The following is a 16,608-nucleotide window of genomic DNA, read 5'->3' as shown; positions in this document are numbered from 1 at the left end:
TAAAATGTAGATTCACCGGGCTTGAGATGAACACACCATGGACTCTACTCCCTCTTTTCACATGTTTAATCTTATGTAAAATGTAGATTTACTGAGCTCAAGATGAATGCATCACGGACTCTTTACTCTCTCTTTTCATGTTTATCTTATGTATAATGTAGATTTACTGGGCTTGAGATGAGCACACCATGGACTCCTCTACTCCTTCTTTTCACATGTTTATCTTATATAAAATGTAGATTCACTGGGCTTACGATGAATGCATTACAGACTCTTTACTACTTATTTTCAAGTTTACTGTCTCTTACGTAAAATGTAGATTTACTGAGCTCAAGATAAATGTATCGTAGACTCTTTACTCCTTCTTTTCACATGTTTATCTTATGTAAAATGTAGATTCACTGGGCTTGAGATGAACGCATCACGGAGTCTTTCCTCTACTCCCTCTTTTCACATGTTTAATCTTACATAAAAAGTAGATTCTCTGGGCTTGAGAGGAATGCACCATGGACTCCTCTACTCCCTCTTTTCACATGTTTATCTTATGTAAAATGTAGATTTCCTGAGCTGGAGACAAATGCCTCATTGACATGTAAAATGTAGATTTATTGATCGCCAATCAGAGCCTTGAGAGAATGTGACCATTTGCCTCTCTGCCTACCCTCCCTTCCTTTATCCCTCCTGCTTGCTCTTTCCCCTTTAAATAGTGAAGTTCCCAAACCCTCTCTGGAAACGCACAGGTCACAGATGCTCCCGTGGCTGGTGTTCCTCTCCGGCATGTCCTCAAACTGCTGCATCAACCTCAGTCAATGGGGACTCCTGCCTCAGTCCCTTTTTCAGTTAATATTATGTTAATGGGAAAGATCTATTAGGGAGAGAGAAATTGATGGCACGGGAGAGGGAGGGGAGAGTACGTGGAGAGATGTGCTTGAGAGGGTGGCAGGAATGGAATCCAGTTTAGATGGTGGAGGGGCTGGCGTTAGATAGGATGCGGATGGTTCTTTTTTTTTTTTCCTCGAGACGGAGTCTCACTCTGTTGCCCAGGCTGGAGTGCAATGTCACGATCTCAGCTCACTGCAACCTCCACCTCCTGAATTCAAGCTATTCTCCTGCATCAGCCTTCTGAGTAGCTGGGATTACAGGCATGCATCACCATGCCCAGCTAATTTTTTGTATTTTTAGTAGAGACAGGGTTTCACCATGTTGGCCATGCTGGTCTCAAACTCCTGACCTCATCATCCGCCTGCCTTGGCCTCCCAAAGTGCTGGAATTACAGGCGTAAGCGACCGCACCCGACCTGATGGTTCATTTTATAGCTAAGGCAGGAAGGCAGAGTGAGTGGATGCAGAGGCTGGGAGAGGGATGATGTCATCTAGAGAACTTGGGGACACTCTCCTCCAGTCGTTACTAGTTTCTTAGTTAAGGAGAAGGCAAGGTCATTGGCTGAGGATGAAGACATGTTGGGGTTTGAGAAGGAGATCAGGAATGCAAGAATGATCTGGGGAACAAGGGGGGAAAAGAGGAGGCCAGGTGCTGTGGCTCACGCCTGAAATCCCAGCACTTTGGGAGGCTGAGGCAGGAGGGTCGCTTGAGCCCGTTGAGTTCGAGACCAGCCTGGGCAACATGATGAGACCCCGCGTCTCTACAAAAAATAAAGCATTAGCCAGGCATGGTGGTGCGCGCCTGCGGTCCCAGCTGGTGACGGGGGATGCTATGGTGGGGGAAATCACTGGAGCCCAGGAGGTTGAGGCTTCTGTGAGCTGTGATCGCACCACTGCACTCCAGCCTGGGTGACAGAGGGAGACCTTGTCTCAACAAAAAAGAAAAGAAAAAAAAGAAAAAGGAGGAAAAATGAACTAAGGAAATAGGCTGGGCACGGTGGCTCATGCCTGTAATCCCAGCACTTTGGGAAGCCGAGCCAGGCGGATCACCTGAGGTCGGGAGTTTGAGACCAGCGTGACCAACATGGCAAAACCCCATCTCTACTAAAAATATAAAATTAGCCAGGCGTGGTGGCGCATGCCTGTAATCCCAGCTACTCGAGAGGCTGAGGCAGGAGAATTGCTTGAACCCAGGAGGCAGAGGTTGCGGTGAGCTTACATCGTGCCGTTGCATTCCAGCCTGGGTAACAAGAGCGAAACTCCCTCTCAAAAAAAAAAAAAAGAACTAGGGAAATAGAGTCTGATTTCCTGGCGGGCATTTTGACTGGCATGAGACATTTGACTTGAAAGACCTGCAGAAGGCAGCAGGCAGCGGCTGTGGTTTGATACCATCGGACATGACCTGGGATTCCCATTAACCAAATTTGGTGTCATCATGACCCAGTCACCGGATCTGGTCACCCTGAGCCCCTCTGCAACTGCTTCAGGTGTTTCCTGGCCAGTGCGGGCACAGCCGAGCAGTGTGATTCACAAATGCCTGCATTATTCATGTTTTTGATCTACGCTAATGAGAACCTTGCCCAAAAGGCTAAATTATTAAGCACCTGGGTGTGGTCTTCGAGCATGCTGTCTAGAAAACCGGGACGTGCTGAATTTTCTTGCTAGTTTTGCTTCTTAAAAAAGTTGAGCTTTTACTAACGATTCATAATTGCTCCCCAAATGAGAGCTGGTGATGCTAAGAGGCATCAAAACCCTAAAACGTGGAGGAGAAAAGAGAACCCCAACTCAGACAGAGAGCAGCAAACCCCTTCTGAACTGGAAGCCACTGCTTTTTAGAACACCGTGAAGGTCATTTCTGGCGGCCATACCATTCCCATAGCTTGTCAGCCAAGGTGTTTTTTTATTAGGCTGGTGCAAAAGTTCTAATTGCAAAATTATATTATAATTGCAATAATTGCAAAAACCACAATAGTTTTTGCACCAACCTAATTAATAAACATGAATCACCTCTAGTGATGGGAGAACACTAAATTCAGGAAATAAAACATGCTCAGCTGTGACCTAGAAGTCCCAGAGAACTGTTCTGGGCTGTTCTGGACTGTTCTGGACTTGGGCAAGCCACACCCTGTGCATTTAGAAACAGTGAGTTTAACTGGGTATTTAATAGATAACAACAATACTGAAATCTTTTGTTATTTTATTCATTTTTGGAAAAGAAAATGCATATACACATCTAGATGTAGGTCAAATATGCCACACTCTTGATAATAGTGTAGTTGTCTTCATTTGGATAAAGATTTTAATCACAGCCGGGCGCGGTGGCTCACGCCTGTAATCCCAGCACTTTGGGAGGCTGAGGCGGGCGGATCACAAGGTCAGGAGATCGAGACCACGGTGAAACCCCGTTTCTACTAAAAATACAAAAAATTAGCCGGGCGCGGTGGCGGGCGCCTGTAGTCCCAGCTACTCGGGAGGCTGAGGCAGGAGAATGGCGTGAACCCGGGAGGTGGAGCTTGCAGTGAGCCGAGATTGCGCCACTGCACTCCAGCCTGGGCGACAGAGCGAGACTCTGTCTCAAAAAAAAAAAAAAAAAAAAAAAAAAAAAAAAAAGATTTTAATCACTTCAGTCCCATAATTTCAGGGCAATTTAAAGTTTACTCATGAATAATATAGGTATTTGTACAAAAGTCCAGTATTTTTCTGCCAGGTGCAGAGGCTCATGCCTGCAATCCTACTGTTTGGGGAGGCTGAAGAAGGAGGATTACTTGAGGCTAGGAGTTGAACACCAGCCTGGGCAACATAGCAAGACCCCCATCTCTACAAAAAAAAATTTAATTAGCTGTGTGTTGTGGTGTGCGCCTGTAGTCCCAGGTCCTTGAGAGGCTGAGGTGAGAAGGAGCCATTGAGCCCAGGAGTTCAAGGTGACAGTGAGCTATGATTGTGCCACGACACTCCAGCCTGGGCAACAGAGTGAGATGAAGGACAGAAGGAAGGAGGAGCGAGGAGGGAGGGAGGGAGGAAAGGAGGAAGGGAGGGAGGAAAGAAGGATGGAAGGGAGGGAGGGAGGGAGGAAGGGAGGGAGGGAAGACGAAAGGAGGGAAGGAAGGGAGGGAGGGAAGGAAGAAAGGAAGGAAGGAGGGAAAGAAGGAAGGAACGAAGGGAGAAAGGGAGGGAGGGAGGGAAGGAGGAAGGTGAATTTCCTTCCTCCTTGACGGGATGGGAGGGATTGGAGTGAAAATTAGGTTGACTTATTATATTAAAAAACCAAATGTATTGTTTGATTTTCTCACATCTGACCTGTGTACTGAGAATTTAAACCCACTCAACTCCCAGTAATTACTGCTAAAACCATCTGGGTGAATTTCTCTGTAGCCTTTTACTGATACGTGGTGAATTTGTATTGTGTCAATTTAGCAAAACTGGGACTGCATTTCCTAAAATTCCCCTCCCTGCCTAGTTCCAGTTTACTGTGGGTAAGAAGACATATCTGTGGAGGTGGAGGTTGGCACCGGCTACCATGTAACCCGCTCCCACAATTGTGTAAGGTCCAGTCGCTGTAACCATCGTCCTGTGTCTATAAATATATATTTTCCAATTTACAAAATACATTGAGCATAGTGCCTGTTTCACTTTACTATATATGGTGGATATTTTTCAATATCATTAAACAGACTTCTAGACTATCCTTTTATTTTTTATGGCCCATCAATTAACAAATCCCCGCACATCGGACGTTGAGGTGATTTCCAATTGCGAAGAGAAACAAAATCTTTGTGTCCATCCACAATAGTTTCTTCGTTTTTCTTGCAGTTCTTTAAAAAAAAAATTCCTCCTCTGCCTTCTGGCCTGTATTGTTTCTGATCAGAAGTCTGATGTCACTGGGCACGGTGGTGTGCACCTGTAATCCCAGCTACTCAGGGCCCAGGAGTTTAAGACAAGCCTGGGCAACATAGCAAGACCCCATCTCAAAAAAAGAGAGAGAGAGAAGTCTGATGTCAATCTTATCTTTGTTCCTCTGAACATATTGTGTCTCTTTTTTCTGGCTGCCTTTATGATCTTCATCTTCTCTTTATCACTAGTTTTAAACAATTTTATAATAATGTGCCCTTTATACGTGTTGGCTTTGTCTCCTCCTCCTTTTACTTTTTGTCTCAAAAAAAAAAAAAAATTAAAGAGATAGGTGTCATGCGCGTCCGTGTGAAGAGACCAACGGGCTTTGTGTGAGCCACATGGCTGTTTATTTCACCTGGGTGCAGGTGGGCTGAGTCTGAAAAGAGAGTCAGCAAAGGGAGGTAAGGATAGGGCCGTTTTATAGGATTTGGGTAGGTAAAGGAAAATTACAGTCAAAGGGGGGTTGTTCTCTGGCGGGCAGGAGTGGGGGTCACAAGGTGCTCAGTGGGAGAGCTTTTTGAGCCAGGATGAGCCAGGAAAAGGAATTTCACAAGATAATATCATCACATAAGGCAAGGACCGGCCATTTTCACTTCTTTTGTGGTGGAATGTCATCAGTTAAGGCAGGACAGGGCATTTGCACTTCTTTTGTGATTCTTCAGTTACTTCAGGCCATCTGGGCGTATACATGCAAGTCACAGGGGATGCGATGGCTTGGCTTGGGCTCAGACGCCTGACAATAGGGGTCTCACGCTGTTGCCTAGGCTGGTCTTAAACTCCTGGCTTCAAGCAAACCTCCCAAAGTGCTGAGATCATAGGCTTGAGCCACCGCACCCTGCCTGACCTGGGATATCTCTCCCTTTTTCGTCATGGAGATAATAATATTTCACAGAGGGCTGGGCGCGGTGGCTCAAGCCTGTAATCCCAGCACTTTGGGAGGCCGAGACGGGCGGATCATAAGGTCAGGAGACTGAGACCATCCTGGCTAACACGGTGAAACCCCGTCTCTACTAAAAAATACAAAAAAAAGCTAGCTGGGCGAGGTGGCGGGCGCCTGTAGTCCCAGCTACTAGGGAGGCTGAGGCAGGAGAATGGCGTGAACCCAGGAGGCGGAGCTTGCAGTGAGCTGAAATCCGGCCACTGCACTCCAGCCTGGGCCACAGAGCAAGACTCTGTCTCAAAAAAAAAAAAAAAAAAATTCACAGAGTTGTTACCACGATTAAAAGACACGACATCATATTGGTGAACTGGGCAGTGTTGTACAAACCTGATGTGAACAGGGCAGGCTTCATGGGTGTGAGACCTCTAGTCTTCAGGGTCCTGCACTTAGCCTGCACACTTTATTTAATCCGCTGAGGCACTCACATGGAAATTCTTTGAACAAGAGGACTTGCATTTCTTTTTTCTTTTCTTTTTTTAGAGATGGGGTCTTGCTATGTTGCCCAGGCTGGAGTACAGTGGCAATTCACAAGCACAGTCCCACTACTGATCAGCACAGGAGTTTTGACTTGCTCCGTTTCCAACCTGGGCTGGTTCACCCCTCCTTAGGCAACCTGATGGTCCCCTGCACCCAGGAGGTCACCATATTGATGTCAAACTTAGTAAAGACACCCAGTTGGCAGAGTGCACTGCAGCCCAGAACTCCCAGCTCAAGCAATCCTCCTGCCTCAGCCTCCAGAGTAGCTGGAACTACAGACACCAGCCATGGCGCCCGTCAGGACTTGCATTTTCACTGTGCACCGGAGCCCACAGATTACAGAGCCAACAGTAATTAGGGGACTTGTGCCATTTCCACACCCATAGTAGATCACGAGGGATGCATTTTGCCCTGCTCCATGGGTAATCAAAACTGTAAACCCAGGAGAGGTCAGCTCTTGTAGACAGGGGCTGTGTGCTCCTGGAGATCCCCCATCCTTGTTATTCATTCATTCCATTGGGAAACACACAAGCTGTCCTTTTCAGGCAGCCCTAAAACACTTTACCGTCTTCGTTTGTAAACAGCAGTCACTTCAACTGACTCATGAAGGAGCTTGTCCCAACCCCCAAGTGTAAACTTATTTAACAAATGATTGCTTAGTCTGTGAGTGGGAAAGGAAATCCAGTCCTAGAGAAGTATCTCATTCATAAATAAACACACCCGTAACTCTAGATCCCACCCCATCCCCCATGTCACCGTGCAGAGACAGCTGGATGCAGACATTCAGATTCAGAGCCAGTTCATTCATTGCACAAATGTGTTCGTTGAATAGTTACACTGTGACAAGGAATGTGCCAATGAAAGACCAAAGATAAAAATGGACAATGGAACTGGGCGCGGTGGCTCACACCTGTAATCCCAGCACTTTGGGAGGCCAAGAAGGGAGGATGGCTTGAGCCCAGGAGGTCAAGGCTGCAATGAACCACAATCGCATCATTGCACTGTAGCCTGCATGACAGAGCCAGACCCTGAATCTACAAAAATTAAATTAAAAAATGAAGGCTGAGCGCAGTGGCTCTTATTTGTAATCCCAGCACTTTGGGAGGCTGAGGCGGGTGGATCACTTGAGGTCAGGAGTTGAAGACCAGCTTGGCCAACATGGTGAAACCCTGTCTCTACTAAAACTACAAAAAATTTGCTGGGCGTGGTGGTACACACCTGTAATCCCAGCTACTTGGGAGGATGAGGCAGGAGAATCGCTTGAATCTGGGAGGTAGAGGTCTCAGTGAGCCCAGATCTTGCCATTGCACTCCAGCCTGGGCAACAAGAGCAAAACTCCGTCTCAAAAAAAGAAAATTTTAATTTAATTTAATTTAATTTAATTTAATTTAACTTAGAAATTAGCCTGGGGTGGTGGCAGGTGCCTCTAGTCCCAGCTACTCAGGAGATTGAGGCAGGAGGACCGCTCAAGCCCAGGAGCCTGGATAATTATTTAGTTATTTCCATTTTTTGTAGAGATGGGTTCTTGCTATGTAACGCAGGCTGGTCTCAAACTTCTGGGCTCAAGCAATGCTCCTGCCCCGGCCTCTCAAAATGTTGGGATTTCAGGCATGAGCCACCGAGTCCAGCCATGCTTGGGTTTTTTGAAAACCCACCTGGCTAGGTTGGAGGTGACCCCGAGTGGATAAAGGTTAGGAGTCCACCATAGTTGTTTCCCTTCCCAAAAGAGATGCTGGAGGCTTGGGCTTGGGTAGTGACTGGTCCGTGAAGAGAAGATGAAGTTGAGAGATATTTAGGAAGTGACATCTGTTGGGAGAACATGGAAGTGGGTCCACTGTGCTCTCAACCAGCCCATCATACATGATGGAAGGAGGGTCTCCCATACATTCAACAGTTTCATCCCCACAATGGCAGCCAGGCTGGGCGCGGTGGCTCACGCCTGTAATCACAGCACTTTGCGAGGCTGAGGGGGGTGGATTACTTGAGGTCAGCAGTTGGAGACCAGCCTGGTCAACACGGCGAAACCCCGTCTCTACTAAAAAAAAAAAAAAAATTAGCTGGGCATGGTGGCAGGCACCTGTAATCCCAGCTACTCGGGAAGCTGAGGCAGGAGAATCGGTTGAACCTGGGAGGTGGAGGTTGCAGTGAGCTGAGATCACGCCACTACATTCCAGTCTGGGTGACAGAGCGAGACCCTGTCTCAAAAAAAAAAAAAAAAAAAAACCGATCTACTTCCACATCTTCCTCCTATTCTTTCCTGGGAGCAATTAGGAATTGGTGGCCAAAATAATGAAGACTACGGAATCAACGTTTACAAATTGTTTTTATATATATGTGTGTGTGTATATATATACACACACACGATATACATATACATCACATTACATAACTATGCAAATATGATAAACAACATATTATGCATATGCAACGTATATCATATGCATAACATGATATGCAACATAAAATATATAATATGAAATTTACCATCTTAATCATTTTTCTTTTTTCTCTTTGGAGAGACAGGGTCTCACTCTGTTAACCAGGCTGGAGTGCAGTGGTGTGATCACAGCTCACTGTAGCCTCAAACTCCTGGGCTTAAGTGATCCTCCCACCTCAGCCTCCCAAGTAGCTGGGACCATAGGTGCACACAACAGTGCCTGGCTAATTTTTTTATTATTGTTTTGTAGAGATGGGGTCTTGCTTTGTAACCCAGGCTGGTCTCAAACTCCTGCCTTCAAGCAATTCTCCCGCCTCGGCCTTCCAAAGCGCTGGGATTGCAGACGGGCGCCACTGCACCCGACCCATCTTAACCCTTTTGAAGTTCAGTGGCATTAAATATATTCACATTGTGCAACCGTCACCACCATCCATCTCCAGAACTTTCTCATCTTCCCAATCTGAAACTCTGTCCCCATTAAACACTCACTCCCATTACCCCTCCCCCCAGCCCTGCTAACCACCATTTTGTCTGTCTCTGTCGATTTGAATATTCTAGGTACCTCGTATTAGTGGAATTATACAATATTGTCTGTTTGTGTGAATCAATCTCTCTCTCTCTCTCTCTCTCTCTATATATATATATATACATATATATATATATATTTTTTTTTTTTTGAGACAGAGTCTTGATCTGTCACCCAGGCTGGAATGTAGTGGCACAATCTCGGCTCACTGCAACCTCCACCTCCCAGGTTCAAGCGATTCTTCTGCCCCAGCCTCCCAAGTAGCTAGGATTACAGGCGCCCGCCACCATGCCCAGATAATGTTTTTGTATTTTTAGTAGAGACAGGGTTTCGCCATGTTGGCCAGACTGGTCTCCGACTCCTGACCTCAGGTGATCTGCCCACCTCAGCCTCCCAAAGGGCTGAGATTACAGGCATGAACCACCACTCCTGGCCTGGTCTCTGGTATCTTTATTTTCTATCAGAAAAATAGCATGAACAGAAAAAGTATCTTGGTTTAACCCATATGCTACTTTGATTTAAATGAGCAGATTTTTAAAAAATGTTGTATCTCTGTGGACAATTGTAAAGACTCCCAAGAAAAAGAAAGGGCTCAGCTAGTTTCTATGGCAACTTAATGTCAGAAACCTAACTCAAAACTCTCAAGACTTATTTTCAGAAACTTTCTTTTTATTTATTTATTTTTGAGACAAGTTCTCGCTGTGTCGCCCAGGCTGGCGTGCAGTGGTGCAATTATAACTTGCAGCAGCCGTTACTTCCCGGCCTCAATCCATCTTCCCACCTCAGCCTCCTGAGCAGCTGGCACCACAGGCGTGCGCCACCATGCCTAGCTGAATTTTTTTTTTTTTTTTTTTTTGAGACAGAGTCTTGCTCTGTCATCCAGGCTGGAGGGCAATGGCACGATCTCAGCTCACTGCAACCTCTGCCTCCCAGGTTCTAAGCGATCCTCCTGTTTCAGCCTCCAGAGTAGCTGGGATTACAGGTGCACACCACCACGTCTGGCTAATTTTGTATTTTTAGTAGAGACGGGGTTTCACCATGTTGGCCAGGCTGGTCTCGAACTCCTGACCTCAGGTGATCCATCTGCCTTGGCCTCCCAAAGTGCTGGGATTACAGGTGTGAACCACTGCGCCCGGCCTACTTCATTCTTTCTAATGGCCACATAGGAAGTCATTGCATGGATGTACCATAATTTGACAAATTCCCGACTAAAGCCCATTTTAGTTGTTTCCAATTTCAATAGTGCACTCAAAGCTGTAACAAAGACTTCTGTGTCGCCCAGGCTGGAGTGCAATGGCACAATCTCAGTTCACCGCAACCTCCACCTCCTGGATTCAAGCGATTCTCCTGCCTCAGCCTCCTGAGTAGCTGGGCTTACAGGCTGCCATTTCCAGCTAATTTTTGTATTTTTAGTAGAGATGTGGTTTCACCATGTTGGTCAGGCTGGTCTCGAACTCTTGACCTCGTGATCTGCCCACCTCGGCCTCCCAAAGTGCTAGGATTACAGGTGTGAGCCAGTAGTCAAACTCTTAGAAGCAGGAAGTACAATGATGGTTACCAGGAGCTGGGAGGTGGGGGAACAGGGGAGTGGTGGCAGCTCAATGGATACAGAGTTTCCATTTTTCCAGCTGAATAAATTATAGCAATCTCTCGTTCAATAATGCACCAAGAGTTAACACTATTGTACTATACATACACTTACAAATGGTTAAGATTATATATTTTATGGAATGTGGTTTTTACCACAATAATTAAAAAGAAGAACCTGGCACAGTGCTGGCCATATAAAGGGTCAATAAATGTTTGCTGAAAATTAAAAAAAAAAAAAGGCCAGGCGCGGTGGTTCACCCCTGTAATCCCAGCACTTTGGGAGGCTGAGGTGGGAGAATTACTTGAGCCCAGGAGTTCGAGACCAACCTGGGCAACGTGGCAAAACCCTGTCTCTCAAAAAAAATGTATATTTAAAAAATTAGCCAGGCATGGTGGTGTGTGCCTGTAGTACCAGCTAGTTGGGAGACTGAGGTGAGAGGATCACTTGAGCCTGGGAGGTCAAGGCTGCAGTGAGCTGAGATCATGCCACTGCACTCCAGCCTGGGCAACAGAGCAAGACCCCGTCACAACAGAAACAAAATCTTGAGTTGTCTAGTCCTGGCCTCAGCCTCAGAATATTTTTTTCCGAACATGTTAGTTTTGTGGGTTGGGAATGCTGGCTTGATTTCCTCCTTTTTGCCTTTTGAGTGTGTGCAATTTATGGTATAGCTGGGAAATGTCAAAGTCAAGACATTTGTAGGAAAATCACATCACTTAGCCCCATCTCCTGTGCCGGACGAGTCCTGTGTGTGTGCTTGGTGACAATGGCTTTGAGTCTGTCAACTCCAGACTGAGGTCAGCTTTACACACCCATAGTTTCCAAAGCTGAAAACAGGCCTGCCTCAAACAGTACCTGCTAACATCTGGGGAGCCTTTTCAGCTTACGGAGCACCCCTGTATGTGTTTGTCTTAGTTCAGGCCGCCATCTCCACCTTACCAGGCATCCAGAACCTTCTTCACACTTTGCTAACAGAGTTCGTTTTCAGAATTGAAACTTTAGTTAAGGTTCATTGAGGTTTTTGTTTTTTTGTTTTTTGTTTTTTTTAATAATCGGCTGTTCCCACCCACATTCCCTTGAGATATAAATAGAAAAAAAAAAAAAAGAGGTTTCATGAGTAAGACAAGACATTTGAGCTACATCCACTTGATCCTTGAAAAGGAAATCTAAGAGGTTGTAACTATCGCTTTTTCTAGCCTATATAAGGTAGGTCAGCAAGGTAGCAAAAGCCCATCTGTTGTTTTGCTCCTTCAGCTCTTTTTCCTGATTCTTCCTGGGGGGGAACCTAAAACGGTGAGTAACTGGTGGGCCCACCAGACCCCAGACTCTTCTTCACTGCGTGCATTCGTATTAGGCTTAGGTGCTTAGACTCCTCTTTTCCCATGGCTTTGACACCTGGAAGGATTTTAGTCTCTGGGGGACGGGCTTTTCCTCCATCTGCCTTTCCTCTATCTGCCTGGGGGACGGGCTTTTCCTCTATCTGCCTTTCAGGACAGATAGCAGGTCTTCTTCCGCAGAATGTCTGCAAGCGGCCGAACTGGATCCCTTCCCCCGTGGAAATTGCAACATTGCATCTCTCGGGCTGGTGTAGGAAAATGCCAGTGCATTTGTAGCATGGTTTGTAGCTGCCTGTGGAAATGACTGATTATGTCAGTATAATTTTTATAAGAAAACGATTGAATCCTTCTTTAGGTCATGTATTTTTGTTTTCATTTCTGGCATATATTCAAAAGAAGGTTCTGAGATAAAAAGGGCTGGGGTCTTTTTGGTATCTGGTTTTAATTTGGATATTCTGTCCCGTCACTTAATACAAAACCATGCTTATCACATTTTAAAAATTCTAGACAGGCCTGGCTCGGTGGCTTATGCCCGTAATCCCAGCAATTTGTGAGGCCAAGGTAGGCAGATCACCTGAGGTCAGGAGCTCAAGACCAGCCTGGCAAACATGGCGAAACCCCGTCTCTACTAAAAACACAAAAATTAGCCAGGCGTGATAGTGTGCACCTGTCATCCCAGCTACTCAGAAGGCTGAGGCAGGAGAATCACTTGAGCCCAGGAGGTGGAGGTTGCAGTGAGCCAAGATGGTGCCACTGCACTCCAGCCTGGGCAACAGAGTGAGACTCCATCTCAATTGAAAAAAAAAAAAAAAAAAAACCTAGACACACATGCAGTTTCAGTAGGCCTGAGAAGATATGTTTGCCCTGGATGTGCACGTTCCTGCTTGTGGCTTATCGTATCTCGTTTATTCTGTGTGAGTAGGTAGAAAATGAGCATCACGGACGTGCTCAGTGCTGAGGACATTGCAGCAGCCCTCCAGGAATGCCAAGGTAGAGGGGACGTGGGGCGGGATGGGATTTCCTCACAGCTTTGCACCTTCAGCAAAGCAACACAAAATCAAAATGTAGGCCAGGCAGCCAGATGCAGTGGCTCACACCTGTAATCCCAGCACTTTGGGATGCCGAGGCAGGTAGATCACAAGATCAGGAGTTCGAGACCAGCCTGGCCAAGATGGTGAAACCCCATCTCTACTAAAAATACAAAACAATTAGCCGGAGGTGGTGGTGGGTGCCTGTAATCCCAGCTACTTCGAAGGCTGAGGCAGAGAATTGCTTGAACCCAGGAGGCGGAGGTTGCAGTGAGCTGAGATCGCGCCACTGCCCTCCAGCCTGGGAGACAGAGCAAGACTGTCTCCTCCAAAAAAAAAAAAAAAAAATGTAGACCAGGCATGGTGGCTCACATCTGTAATCCCAACACTTTTTGGAGGCCAAGGTGAGAGGACTGTTTGAGCCCAGGAGTTTGAGATCAGCCTGGGCAACATAGCAAGGCTCCATCTCTACAAAATAAAAATAAAAATAAAAACTAGCAGGGCATGGTGGCATGCGCCCGTGGTCCCAGCTACTAGGGAGATTGAGGAAGGAGGATCACTCAAGCCCAGAAGGTTGAGGCTGTGGTGAGCTATGATTGCTACACTGCATTCCAGCCTGGACGACAGAGTGAAACTCTGTCTCTAAATAAATAAATAAGAGGTTGGCTGGAAAATTCGTGGAATCGGAGAAGAAAACTGCTATTTATTAGATAACTAAAATTATAAAGATCTGGGATCTGAGCACACGATTACACTTCTGTAAGACAAAAGAAACTTACAAAACACATGAAAGCAAGAAATTACTGAAGGGCCAGGTGTGGTGCTCACACCTGTAATCCCAGCAGTTTGGGAAACCGAGGCTGGTGGATCACTTGAGGTCAGGAGTTCAAGACCAACCTGGCCAGCATGGCAAAACCCTGTCTCTATTATAAAAATACAAAAATGATCTGGGCATGGGGGTGCACACCTGTAATCCCAGCAACTCGGGAGGCTGAGGCAGGAGAATCACTTGAACCCGGGAGACAGAGTTTGCAGTGAGCCGGGATCACACCACTGCACTCCAGTCTGGAGACAGAGTGAGACTCTGTCTCAAAAAAAAAAAAAATAAAGAAAGAAAGAAAGAAAAAAAAAGAGAAAGAAATCGCCAAAGGCCATTTAGCCTGTTGAAATCCAGTGATTGCATTTCCCCCTACCAATTAGACCAGGTATGTTGTGGGCTCGGCTACACAGCCTGTAAAGTGGGCCAGGGGGAGGGGGAGGCGCAGAGAGGAGGAAGGAAAAGGGAAATGGACAAAACCAAGTGGAGGAGGGAAGGCTGGGGCAGAGGGGACATGGGATGCCATCACAGAGCCATCAAGTCTCGGCTGTTCCAAAATCTTGGACCAGTTGAGCATCCCCGTAGCTCAGGGATATTGTTGAAGTATTTTTAATCATCTGTGTTTTCAGTACCTTGGCCCCAGTATAGAATGTGATCCAATGAGTGTCAGAATAACCCATTCTCTGTTCTTCAGACCCAGACACTTTTGAACCCCAAAAATTCTTCCAGACGTCAGGCCTCTCCAAGATGTCAGCCAGTCAGGTGAAGGACGTTTTCCGGTTCATAGACAACGACCAGAGCGGGTACCTGGATGAAGAGGAGCTTAAGTAAGCTTTGTCCTGAGTCTGTCTGGTACCCAGCACTGCTGGGTGGCCCTGGGGTGCAATGGGGGCCAGGATGCTGAGTATTTCTTCAATGGCCAGCCTCAGTGTTGGTCATTCAGCCAAGCATCATTAAAGCAAAGGACATGAGTCAGTTGACCACACATCTACCCAGGCAAAGCCCTCAACACAGGCAGTGAAGACTGCAGGTGCAAAGATTCTTTTCTTTTTTTTTTTCTGAGACAGGGTCTCGCTCTGTCACCCAGGCTGGAGTGCAGTGGGATGATCTCAGCTCCCTGCAGCCTCCGCCTTCCAAGTTCAAGTGATTCTCATGCCTCAGTCTCCCAAGTAGCTGGGATTACAGGTGCATGCCACCACGTCCAGCTAATTTTCGTATTTTGAGTAGAGATGGGGTTTCACCATGTTGCCCAGGCTGGTCTCAAACTCCTGGCTTCAAGTAATCCTCCTGCCTTGGCCTCCCAAAGTGCTGGGATTACAGGTGTGAGCCACAGCGCCCAGCCGCAAAGATTCTTTGGTGTAAGGGATTTCCTTTGGCAAATGGATTTTAAAAAACTAAAACTTTGGCTAAACGTGGTGGCTCACGCCTATAATTCCAGCTACTCAGAAGACTGAAGCACAAGAATAGCTTGAAATCAGGAGGCAGAGGTTACAGTGAGCCGAGATCGTGCAGCTGCACTCCAGCCTGGGTGACAGAGAGAGACTCTGTCTCAAATAAATAAATAAATAAAAATGAAAAACACTAAAAGCTTAAAAATGGGCCAGGCACTGATATTATATATATATTTTTATAATAATATAATTTTCCCCCCCCCCCCCCCCCCCCCCCCCCCCCCCCCCCCCCCCCCCCCCTTTTTTTTTTTTTTTTTTATTTATATATATAATAATAAATATATTATTTTTTTTTTTTTTTTTTTTTTTTTTTTTTTTTTATTATCACACCCCCCCCCCCCCCCCCCCCACCCCAATTTTTTTTTTTTTTTTTTTTTTTTTTTTTTTTTTTTTTTGGCTCACACTTACAATTCCATCCCTATGGGAGGCTGAGGTGGGTGGATTGCTTGAGTGAGCCCAGGAGTTCAAGACCAGTCTGGGCAACATGACAAACCCTTGTCTCTACAAAAAAATACAAAAGTTGGCCAGGCGTGGTGGCTCAAGCCTGTAATCCCAGCACTTTGGGAGGCTGAGATGGGTGGATCATGAGGTCAGGAGATCGAGACCATCCTGGCTAACACAGTGAAACCCCGTCTCTACTAAAAAAAAAAAACTAGCCGGGCGAGGTGGCGGGCACCTGTAGTTCCAGCTACTTGGGAGGCTGAGGCAGGAGAATGGTGTAAACCCGGGAGGCAGAGCTTGCAGTTAGCTGAGATCCGGCCACTGCACTCCAGCCTGGGCGACAGAACAACACTCCGTCTCAAAAAAAAAAAAAAAAAAAAAAAATGTTAGTGGGGCATGGTGGGGAGCACCTGTCATCCCAGTTCCTTGGGAGGTTGAGGCAGAAGGATTGATTGAGCCCAAGAAGTGGAGGCTGCAGTGAGCCATGATGGTGTCACTGCCTTCCAGCCTGGGTAACAGAGCAAGACCCTGTCTCAAGAAAAACCCAAAAACCACACCAAAACAAAAAAAAAACCCTTAAAAATGAAATGCCCACCATTGGTTTCTACAGCTTAAGGAAACCTCTGCTTGCTAAGACCTTGGCTAATTATTGCAAGTGCTGGAAACAGATGATTTACTTAAAGGAAAAACAAAAGTGTAAACACAGAGATGCATGATCTTTCAGAAAATCCCCATGGATCTTTATTCTCCTGTAGGTTTTTCCTCCAGAAGTTTGAAAGTGGTGCCAGAGAACT

General features: G+C 46.3%; 1 protein-coding gene across 19 annotated transcripts in view; it reads right to left on the bottom strand.

Moving 5' to 3' along the window:
- Positions 1-16,608, bottom strand: part of ACTB (actin beta) — a 468,316-nt gene that overhangs the window by 354,478 nt on the left and 97,230 nt on the right. The window contains exon 1 of one of the 19 annotated variants that reach the window (XM_050784092.1): positions 15,605-15,609. The exons of 16 other annotated variants lie outside the window; for them this stretch is intronic. The gene's annotated coding sequence lies outside the window, so the exon portion shown is untranslated. Of the gene's footprint in view, positions 1-7,767; positions 7,772-9,128; positions 9,133-15,604; positions 15,610-16,608 lie in introns of those variants that run through there. 2 more of the 19 variants (XM_050784111.1, XM_050784106.1) reach the window with 2 other exon arrangements.

The sequence above is a fragment of the Macaca thibetana genome, chromosome 3 (genome assembly GCF_024542745.1).
Source record: "Macaca thibetana thibetana isolate TM-01 chromosome 3, ASM2454274v1, whole genome shotgun sequence".
NCBI classification, from domain to species: Eukaryota; Metazoa; Chordata; class Mammalia; order Primates; family Cercopithecidae; genus Macaca; species Macaca thibetana.
The sequence above is the reverse complement of the archived record's forward strand: the minus strand, read 5'-3'. Positions and strand labels throughout refer to the sequence as shown.